We start from the raw sequence: 10,205 nt of genomic DNA, 5'->3' as shown, positions 1-10,205 counted from the left end.
TCTGTCCTGTACACTGAAGCTGGAAAGCATGCTGCATTATGATATTTCTTGCATAGTCCTTAATACTGTATTTCCGGGGGTATGGTTGCATGGAGGTTTTGTGGAAGAGTGCGACACAAAGCAAAGGGAGAGCCTTGTAACCTTAGCGACACAGCAGCTTTGACAAATCAACAGATGAGGAAGGTAGCGTGTAAGCAGTGAAACAGGGCTTGTGTTTTTGTGAGCTTAGATATTGCTCCGTACCAATTGGCAAATTTCATCATGCATTGTCCTGTGCAGAATATTAGAATACACCTTAGCACTTAAAAACGTATGTGCATTCTTGATAAAACAGTGAGTCTATAGCACATACAAGTAAAACACATCAGTGATTGTATGACTACACATGTTGCCACTTTCCAACCTACAGAGCAATGAGACGGGCTTCCTTTGATGATGTTAAATAATGTATTCACACAATAAAGACTGAGTCCCCGCAGGCTGCATTCTATTCATTGTGAGCCTCCTGAAGTGACAATTAAGCCTAAAAGAGACCTTTTTTTTTTTTTTTTATCTCGAGATCACCAGTCAGTTTGGATTTGTGTGGTGAGAAAAGATTCGAGGATGCAGAAAAAACCATTCGGACCAATATGATACAAGTACATATTCAAAACAGGATAAGAGAGAGATGTTCCAGGCCACAGGAACAGCACAAGGACGACTGAGGACCCCTGCCGGGTCACTACGATACCAGAAATCTTTGTGGTTTTAGAGATGGGTGTGGATTGTCATGGACAAAGTTCACGTCAACTGATCAGAACAGGCTTCACTTAAGACTGTTTTTTTTCCACTTGGAAGAGTCAGTACCTCAGAAGATAGATAGGCGTGTTTTCGGTATAAAAGCTGAGAATTACTGCGGTTACATACAGTATATTTCAGCTAAGTTATGTTTCTTGCTCCGTATATGACAACGGTCTTTGCAATTGCATGTTATGTGGCTTTTAAAGATACCACCCCCCCCCCCACCCCCCCCTACTGATAAATAGTTGGTGACCACTTGCACAAACTATACATTCATACAATGATTTTAAGGTGGTTAGAAGTATAGACTGCAAATGTGTGTTCGCCCTTTACATTCTTGTTGGATCCTCCAACAGACCGTAGAGCCCGTTTTTTTCTTTTTTTTTTAAATAATATATATATGCCGTACAATGCTGTAAAAGAGAAGAATTGTGTATTTCAGTAATTTTTTAATTTAAAGAGTAATCACTGCATATGGTCTGTGTAGAAATGAATAAAATAATTTAAAGGTTTAACTGTGTGAATGTTTGAGTTGTAGGATTCCTCAGGGGAGTTGTAAAAAATGAAAGTAGAAGGTGTTTGATGTGTTTTCAGATGAGATGTTACAAACGCCAGTTGGCACACGGGGCCAGGTGTCTCTACCCGGTCGACCTGTGAGGGTACTGCCGTTGATGTGTTGCCCATGCGTTCTGCCTTCCTCTCTGTCAGAAAGAACGAGCTATTGCAGTAGATAGCCGACAAGCTGAAAGAAAACGTGATTACAAAGTGTGTATCTTTAAGAAAGGGTCCATAGTGTATTTATTTCAAGCCTGTTATCAGACCTTCGCTCTAACTTCTGTATGATCCAGTATTGCATTTTGTATAATGTTTCCTTTTCTCGGCCAGGTTGTAATTCTCTTTTATAGACCAGACATAGTTGCTTTTATTTTACAGCACCCAGTAGATGGGTGCTTCATGATAAAAGGTATTAACAGGATGTACCGACAGATGGCACATGAGCTGAAATCCCGAGGCACAGGTATTAGGCAACTGTACGAAGTAAAAAGACACTGTTAGGACTGGACTGTAGAAAAGAACTTCATCAGGCCATCTGATGACTTTAAGCCTTACAATATTAACTAGAACAGTGAACGTCACATAAAGCGAACGGTTACAGTTTTGGAAGAAAATTAATTAGTCATGTATGAATTAACACAAGTGTTTAGATCTTTTATAATGAATGAGCTTATTGTAAACTAGAGAGGTCTGATACCATTTTGCGCCCGATATCGATTTGTAATGAAATGCGTATCGGCCGATATGGAGTACTTTGATCATACCAGGGGTCTAATTTTATGATAATTTAACAGCTGGTATACACTGCCCTGTATGGATGTGTATGATTTCTATCTTGTTGTCGATCTGGCCAGGTTAAACTTTGTGAAACATGAACAAACACAACAATGGAGCCAACATAACTTTCTCTATGCAGTTGACATGTCAGTTATACAGGAAAACAACAAAAAAACTACTTTAACGTAGATTGTCTTCAGAGCTTTATTATGTTCCAGATACCAACCCAGCATTTTAGACAGTGGGGAGGGGTACCGTAATCGGTACGGTATCGGAACATAGTAATTGTAACTATATATTACAACAATGTTAACGAGCTATAAAAGTTAATGAATACAAAAATACAATGATAGCACATAAACGCAACTGTGCATGTGTGTCTTCTGGTTTGAAACAGCCATTCATATCAGCTGAAAGTTCTCCAAGAACATTGCACATTATGGCACACGATGCAGTATTTGCTAAACAGCGGCGCTTTTCTCAAAGTTATTAATTGGCATGAATAAAACTTTGAGTGTTGGGAGGGGCTCTTCTTGCAGCTGTGCGGATGCTTTCAAGTTCAAGGATCTTGACCCCCCCCCCCCAAAAGAAAAGAAAAACAAGACAGACTGCTACACTGTTAATAAGATAAGCTCCACAGATACATTGTATAATCTGCAGTATAGTTCATGCATTGAAAACTTTTAATGTGTTTTCTTCATCATGGGCACTGTTTGAGGTCCCCCCCCCCCCCGCCTCCGTTGCCCACTCTAAACACACCCCCTCTCTCCGCTCCTCCTCTTTAAGGCTACTTCGCGCAGATGGTGCAGCCTTTTTTGTTTACCATCGTCCCTGAGTTACCTAAATAACCCAGTATACCGAACTATGGAATCTGCCCGAGCAGCATCCCCTCGTACACGACAAGTAGTCGTTTTTAACCTCCGCGTGCGTGAACCCGCTAGACGACATTTTGTCGGAACTTTAAAAAAAACAGACTGGTCCACCTTTAACGTAGCTATCGCTTTACAACCAGACGTATGTGGCCTTGTTGTCTTCGCTTTTCTGCTGCGTGGTGGTAAACGACAGTCAACCACAGACATCATTTTATAATACTCCGAAATCACAGAGACACTCAGGCGGCCGCCCTTGTGATGCCAAGTCTTTACACCTGTGGAATAGATTCTCTTGATACTTTTATTTGTGAAATCTCAAACTAACTTTTGTCAAGTTATCCACAAACTGTTCGCTGTCTGACTGACAACTCGGAAAACCAATGACGGGATCTAAAGTCTGTGTCACCCGCCATTACCATAGTACAGACCGACATTCCAAAGAAAACTGGAAACTCGGGGGGCGGGACTATAGCTTAAGCACGAGCGTGTGGTGCACTTTTGAAAACCAGCAAAGGCCGGCAAGGAAGTTTTTTGAACTTTCATGAATTGACAGAGGAAAAAGCATTCACTTCTGAGTGTTAAGTGACAAACACATAGTGGTCAATTTCTTCAAAAGAGAGCAGTTGAAACCAGTGCTAACATGTAGCCAGCTCATATATAGTGTGTGCAGCTAACTAAGCTAACGGTAACGTTAACGTTCTTTACGTTTCTAGTGAATGTCTTAGACTATTTATGAATAATATTGTTGCTAAAACGAGAAACGCGAATGTAGAGGTGTGAACTAACTGTCTAGGTTGGGTCTGTCTAATTTTAACCTGCATGCAACAGTGTGAAAAAGCGCCTCTGGTTTGAAACAATTTCCCATTGGCCAGAGCTGCACTGACTCCACCTGCAAAGGTGTGGCTGGGTGTACAGGCCCTTCCCCTTAACTGCGAGTGGTGCCGTTAATGAGAGTATAATCGGTTCCCTTGACATTTTGGATGGTTTTATAACTACATTGAGCTACAATGCTGCCAAATAGAACAGACAGCAAATATGGTGTGGAAAAGAAGTGTCATAGGGATCCAGGTAGAGACAGCAAAAGCATGATAGGGAAGGTAAGGTCTCATGATGACTGGTTCCGTGTGTTGTGGTTGCAGGGAATTGGGAGAGAGAGTGACACTAGGATGGGAATGCTACTATAGCAAGGCTGTGCCAGAACTGAGGGCAATCTTTCACCCCTTGCTGCATTTTGAACTGCTATCATTTTTTCGTAGCAGCTTGACAGCCAGATAGGTTCGACAAGAAGACAGACGTGGCTATGCCCTGCGTACTTGCGTGAGGAGAGCTTGGGACAATGTTCAGGTCAGCGGATGCATCATCCAAAGACGCCCTGTGGTGGAAGTGGGCTGCCCCAGCTACACCGCCCTCCTCCTCTAGCCAGCAGGGTGTATACGGGCTGTGGAGGTGGCGAGAGGAGAACAGGTATGGCTTTACACTGTCAGGCCAAGTCCATGTGTCCTCAGCTGCATCTGAAAGGGAGCCCTGCGATATGTAGGTTTGCGTTCAGGAGACACATCTCTCCTCAATGACATCAATGTCTCCAAGGCATCGCATGAAGATGTGGTCAAACTGATTGGGCGCTGCTATGGTGTTTGAAACTGGTCACAACGAGGGAGAGAGTCAACGCGAGGCACATCACCACCAGCGCGCTACTGGAAGTGTCAACATAGCAGCAACACCATGGCAGCATCTACCCCGACCGTGCTCAGTGATGATGAGTTGGATGGTTTTATGACAACCGTGTAACAACAACAAAACAGCAGGTCAGGCTGCGCTGGACTCGTGGGGGTGGTACAAACCCAAAGATTTAAGCAGACTGGGCATCAACAGGGCGAGAAGGTTGTGGCAGAGCTGCAGTCTGGAGGAATTTTAACATGATCTTTGAGAAACTCAAGCCAGTTTCCAGCAGCTCAGACAAGGACAGACCTGGGGCCAGATCATCATCCAAGCCACGTCCGCTACTGATCCGAGGTTCCCTGCATATGGGGAATCTCCGTTCCCAGAGCAACCCCAACCTCCTCTATGAGGAGGAGATGGCCCAAGTCTGAACGACGACTCAGTCTCTGGAAGCAGACTTCCGTCATCTCCACTCACACCATGAAGAGCAAGCACTTGGATGTAGGGATGGGGTGACTTGGGCCAGAGCCCAGCGCAGGGCATCCTCAATGTGGCATGATTGTTGGATATCTGGGCTCCATGAGGGCCTCCTTGGGTCAAGCTAGAGAGTGACAGCTGCAAGCCACAGAGCAGCATGAGGCGTCACCGGGCCGACGCAAAAGATCCATTCCACTGGGTCTTGAAGGGTCGGTTGAATATTTTGTTGTTTGTTGTCCATATGATGATAATAACTTAGCCTAGCGGTTAGCTATACATTCTGATTAAATGAAAATACTGTAGCTTCACCTAAATGCATGGGTTTGAAAAGTTCTCCTTTTCTTGTTGATTACGAGGCCTGAAATAGGTAAAAAAAGATTTCAGCATCTCATTACACTTAAAGGGCTGGAAACAGGAACTTACTTACAAGCATTACTTTATGTCAGCAGTATAAACACAGTGTATGAAACCTGAAACGTCAGTGATGTTTTGTGAATGATGTCTGTGTTAACCTGTGATTGTCTCATATTTTCCCTGGTATCGTAGGTGAAGTGTATTATCTATGTCCATCCAGTCATGCCCGACAGCGTGCGTCTGTGCAGTGACAGAGGTCAGGTCGGCCCCTACCCGCAGAAAAACAGCCTTCAGCGCATGCTGTCCCGATGACCGTCGATTCTTCGGTACTGGTCACGATGCAGGCACTGACGACCACGAAGATGTCACTTCAGCAACGGCGAGATGAGAGGGCAGTTGAGGACTTCTGTCAGTGTTATCGTGGAACAGACCTCCTGTCAGCACCAGGTGTGAATACAGAGGACAGTGATGAGATACAAATACATAAGGGGTTACAAATTACCGAAGAGGAGATAACTCAGTTAGATTGTATAAATAGTGACCGGTTTCAACCTCACAAGGTCTTTGTCAGGGCAGATATAGTAGAAAAATGTGTTACTTTTTTTTTAGTAGCGTTGCCAACAACCGTAGCTTTTGGTCAGAACACTTTTTTTTAAATGACCTCTTATTAGGGAATTGAAAATCCGTTTTTCTATTTAACAAACTAGCTAAACTTCTAAATACAGCAGGGGTACATTTTCGTTACGCCAAGCAGCTGTGAGGTTTAAATAAATGCAGTCTAAAATAAAAAAAAATGAAGATTTTAAATGAGGAAATAGTGATCAAAGAATAAGAAATAAAGTTGAAACCAGTTGTCATTGCCAACCTTTTTATTTTACAGAAAACTTAAATTGAATCTAGTGCCATTGATGCTAGCAGGCGACATGTACTACCAGTACATTGTATTTAATAGACACACCTAGCAACAAGTCAAACATTTTCCCCTAGATGATTCTTTGTAGAAGTCTACCTATCGACTGATACTCTCATGGTGACTGTGTCCTAAGGTCATTTAGGTGTTGCGAGGAGGTTTGGTTGAGTGCACCCCCGACCCAGACACAGGAGGTGCCTGGAATTCCCGCCCAGTTCTCAGCACTCTGCAGTTTGTCTCTGTCCTCTACGGGACATGGGGCAAAATAGAGGGGGTAGGGCCCGGGCCTTTCGATCCAGACAACGAAGCCCAGCAGAACAAACAGCACCAGCAGCACAGTGCCAGCGGATCGGCAACTTTTACCAGAAGAAAGAGCAACAGAGTGCTTTTAGTAGACCTCGGAGGTTCCTACTAACCACAGCCACTCTCAGGGCCACGCCATGGACAGCCCAATTCATCCCAGCAGGCCTGGAGCCCCACCTAGGAGCGAAGCCCCTCACCCACCTCCCCCTCCTCCTCCACCAGCTGAGAAATGGCCACTACCGTAGGAGCACACCTGGCTGACCTCCCTCACCCTCTCCCTGTGGCTCACCCCGATGTACCGGGCAGGCACTCGCAGGAGGCCACCCACACCCTACTCACCAGGGAGGCGGGAGAGCTGTGGGGGTAGGAGATAAGAGAGGGGGTGGAGGAGTAGGAGGAGGGGGGAGCCGCACGGTGGCGCCAGTCCATGTGCTGAGAGACTGGCGTAGCAGCCCACACATGCACCTCAGGGCGAGCAGCGATAGGGTCCTACGCCGAATCCACCGACGGATGGTCATCAGCTAACTGCAGCACCCTGCCACCACCATGAATAAGATCCCGGCCGATCGCTATCGGCGCCCACTGGCCCTAGAGATCACCTGCACCACCTGGAGGGAGCCAACCTCCTCCTACACATTCCCACTCCCACCCAACCATCGGCTGCTGTTCAGAAAAGACGAGTGGCTAAGAAGCATTTGGTGCGGAGACAGGGAGAGAGCTGCGAGCAGAGAGTGTGAAAAGGAGAAGAAACGAGGGATGCAAAGGAGGGAGAGAAAAAGTAGTGTGAAGTTAGCACCACATTCTACTGGTTTGCCCTTCAGTTTCACTCAGTGATCCATAATTATTCATTTTTATCAAATGTTCAGCCCAGTAGATGTTCAGTATTTCTACAATCCTGCATCAGTATGTGGTTATGCTGTGCAGTTGTGGGCGTTGACTTTTGGAAGAGTTGTGTTTAAAACTGGCTGAGAGATGAGAAGCCCGGGCAGCAGGTAACACCCCATCACACACCCTGCTGTGGAATTTAGTCTGACTAGAGTGTGCCAAGAATACGTTTATTGAGGCTATAAATCCATCTGTGTTCATCCCACGCCCCGCTGCTCTCGTCGCAGTCTCACCCTCTCTCTTCAGGCCTAGCATTAACTCATTCGGCTGAATAAAGTTGGTCGTGTATGTAAAACCTTCAGTGTTTTTAAAGTTGCAATGAACACTGTTCACGCCATCAAACATCTGTACTATATATATAATTGAGACCCCATTTGTCTCTCTTGTCCGACTTAGAACAAGTGGATTGATAAGTTATTTATCCCCACTGCTCCGTATCAGATCATGTATTAGCACGAGCCAGGGCCCTGCCTTACCTGAAAACCACTGTTTCCCACTGTAATGAGAATGAAACAGCAGACAGCGTCAGATAGTGTTATAAAGTAAACATATTAGTTAAAGCATTTGTTTACTTAAATATGACTATTAAAGAGTCCAAACACATGTTACATTGTACTGTGACAAAAGTACAACAAAAATTCAAATAAGATCATCTACAGTTGAATACATGGTGCATTATTTTATGAGAAGAAATGCCTTTTGCATGAGATAAAGAACATTATTGACTGGGTTATTGTTCCAGGACAATAGAGAGAAGAGATACAGACATAGAGTGAAAGACTATCCATCCTGTCTGGATTCCTCCTGCTTAACCTCTCTGCCAGCCTGCAGCCCGTCTTAAGTTGAAGAAGTATTACGTTATTTAGTATTTAGTTGCATTGTCCAATTACAGAACCAGAATAGCTACTGGGGATAGACTCTTGTTACCTTGATAGTACAGGAAGAAGGCTGGTTTTTCTTTCTCCCAGTAAAACTTCTTGTGGACAGGGTCCCAGTGACCCAGGGGACAATCAGAGAAGTGTTACAAGGCCAGTTAGAGGCCAGTGGTGACAGAGTTGGATGTAACCCCTCTGAACAATGTCCTCTGATGGAGACGCAGGACTTTGGAGGATGTGGCTGTCATGGTAAGCCATGACTACCGGTAGTCACATACAATGCGGAATATGCTGACCCTAGCGCACTGTAGCTTGCTGTATCGGATGCCTAGTACTGTCTTTCATAAGCAATCCTATTTTGAGTTTAGAACTGACTTGTACAGTTTTGTTGTGTGTGTGTGTGTGTGGTGTGTGTGTGTGTGTGTGTGTGTGTGTGTGTGTGTGTGTGTGTGTGTGTGTGTGTGTGTGTGTGTGTGTGTGTGTGTGTGTGTGTGTGTGTTGTGTGTGGTGTGGTGTGGTGGTGTGGGTGTGTGTGTGGGGGTGTGTGTGTCGGTCTTTTTAATATCTATGATCGTTCATCTAATACTGACACCTTGTTAACTGGGTCCAATAAATGGAATTTGGAGAGTTGGACAGAGTGGGATATTAAACTGAAGAAACTCAATAAAAAAACAATTTCTAACCCTTCACATACAAGCCAATTAAATCTCCTGGATCAGTACACTTAGAGAAAAACCAATCAAAAAACTTTTTTTTTGCTGACACCAGATGTATAGACCCATATCGTATTAAGTTGCTGTAAGTTTTAAATTCTCTCACTCAGACTCTCTCAATGCTCTATGCTCACCCTGCGCCGGTTGTTCAAGTGTGCTGCTTTTTTATAATCAGTATACCCTTTCTGTCGACACAAATAAAGCCATACTTCAACGTCAAACTGTCAGTGCCACTAAGCCTGTTTGGTAAATGAACAACCTCCGCTGAAGAGTTAAATTGTAACAATATGGCGATATGACGATGACATTTAACGCTGACTGTGGCGATATAACATGCAATATCATTGACGAAAAAGACAACCAACTCTGTAGTTTAAGAATAACTATTTTATTTGCATGCTTAACCTTTCTACCACCCCCTCTCTCTCACACACACACACCACACACAAACACACACACACCCACACACACACACACACACAGTCCGGAGCCAAATCCGTCTCTGTGATCCGTCTCTGTTCTCGGTCCGGTTCTAGTGGTTTATTTACGCAGATTTTGGCTGATGCTCCGGATTGGCCGGATTGGGTGGCGCATGGTGCGCCGCCATCAGTCATAAGGCAAATGTCTGTGGTCTTCCACATCAGAGGACCTTACTTAAGAAGAAATTTTGTGTATCTATACTTTACTGGAGTATTTATTTTGCCAGAATGGCATTTTTTCCACCTTACATTACTTTTACTTTTATACTTTAAGTAGTTTGAAACCGTACTTTTCACTTTACACTTTTACTTGGTAAAAAGCTTGAGTTGACACTTCAAATTCTACGGAGTCTTTTTAAACCCTAGTATCTATACTTCTACCTGAGTAATGAATGTGAATACTTTTGACACTGCTTCACATTTTAATTTTGATATTTGTGAGTAAATTTGAATCTGCCACGTCTTGTCAGGTAAATGTGGTAGTCCCATGTTTTTCCTCTGTAGTAGGGGTCACAGAGTCAGTAGCAGACTTACTGTGTGGTTGCGAAGTGCTTGGGGTCCTTTCG

The 10,205-nt window shown here is 44.2% G+C and overlaps 1 protein-coding gene across 1 annotated transcript in view; it reads left to right on the top strand.

Moving 5' to 3' along the window:
• rgs12b (regulator of G protein signaling 12b) overlaps positions 1 to 10,205 on the top strand; it is an 81,311-nt gene that overhangs the window by 16,484 nt on the left and 54,622 nt on the right.

The sequence above is a fragment of the Etheostoma spectabile genome, chromosome 2 (assembly GCF_008692095.1).
Source record: "Etheostoma spectabile isolate EspeVRDwgs_2016 chromosome 2, UIUC_Espe_1.0, whole genome shotgun sequence".
NCBI classification, from domain to species: Eukaryota; Metazoa; Chordata; class Actinopteri; order Perciformes; family Percidae; genus Etheostoma; species Etheostoma spectabile.
The sequence above is the reverse complement of the archived record's forward strand: the minus strand, read 5'-3'. Positions and strand labels throughout refer to the sequence as shown.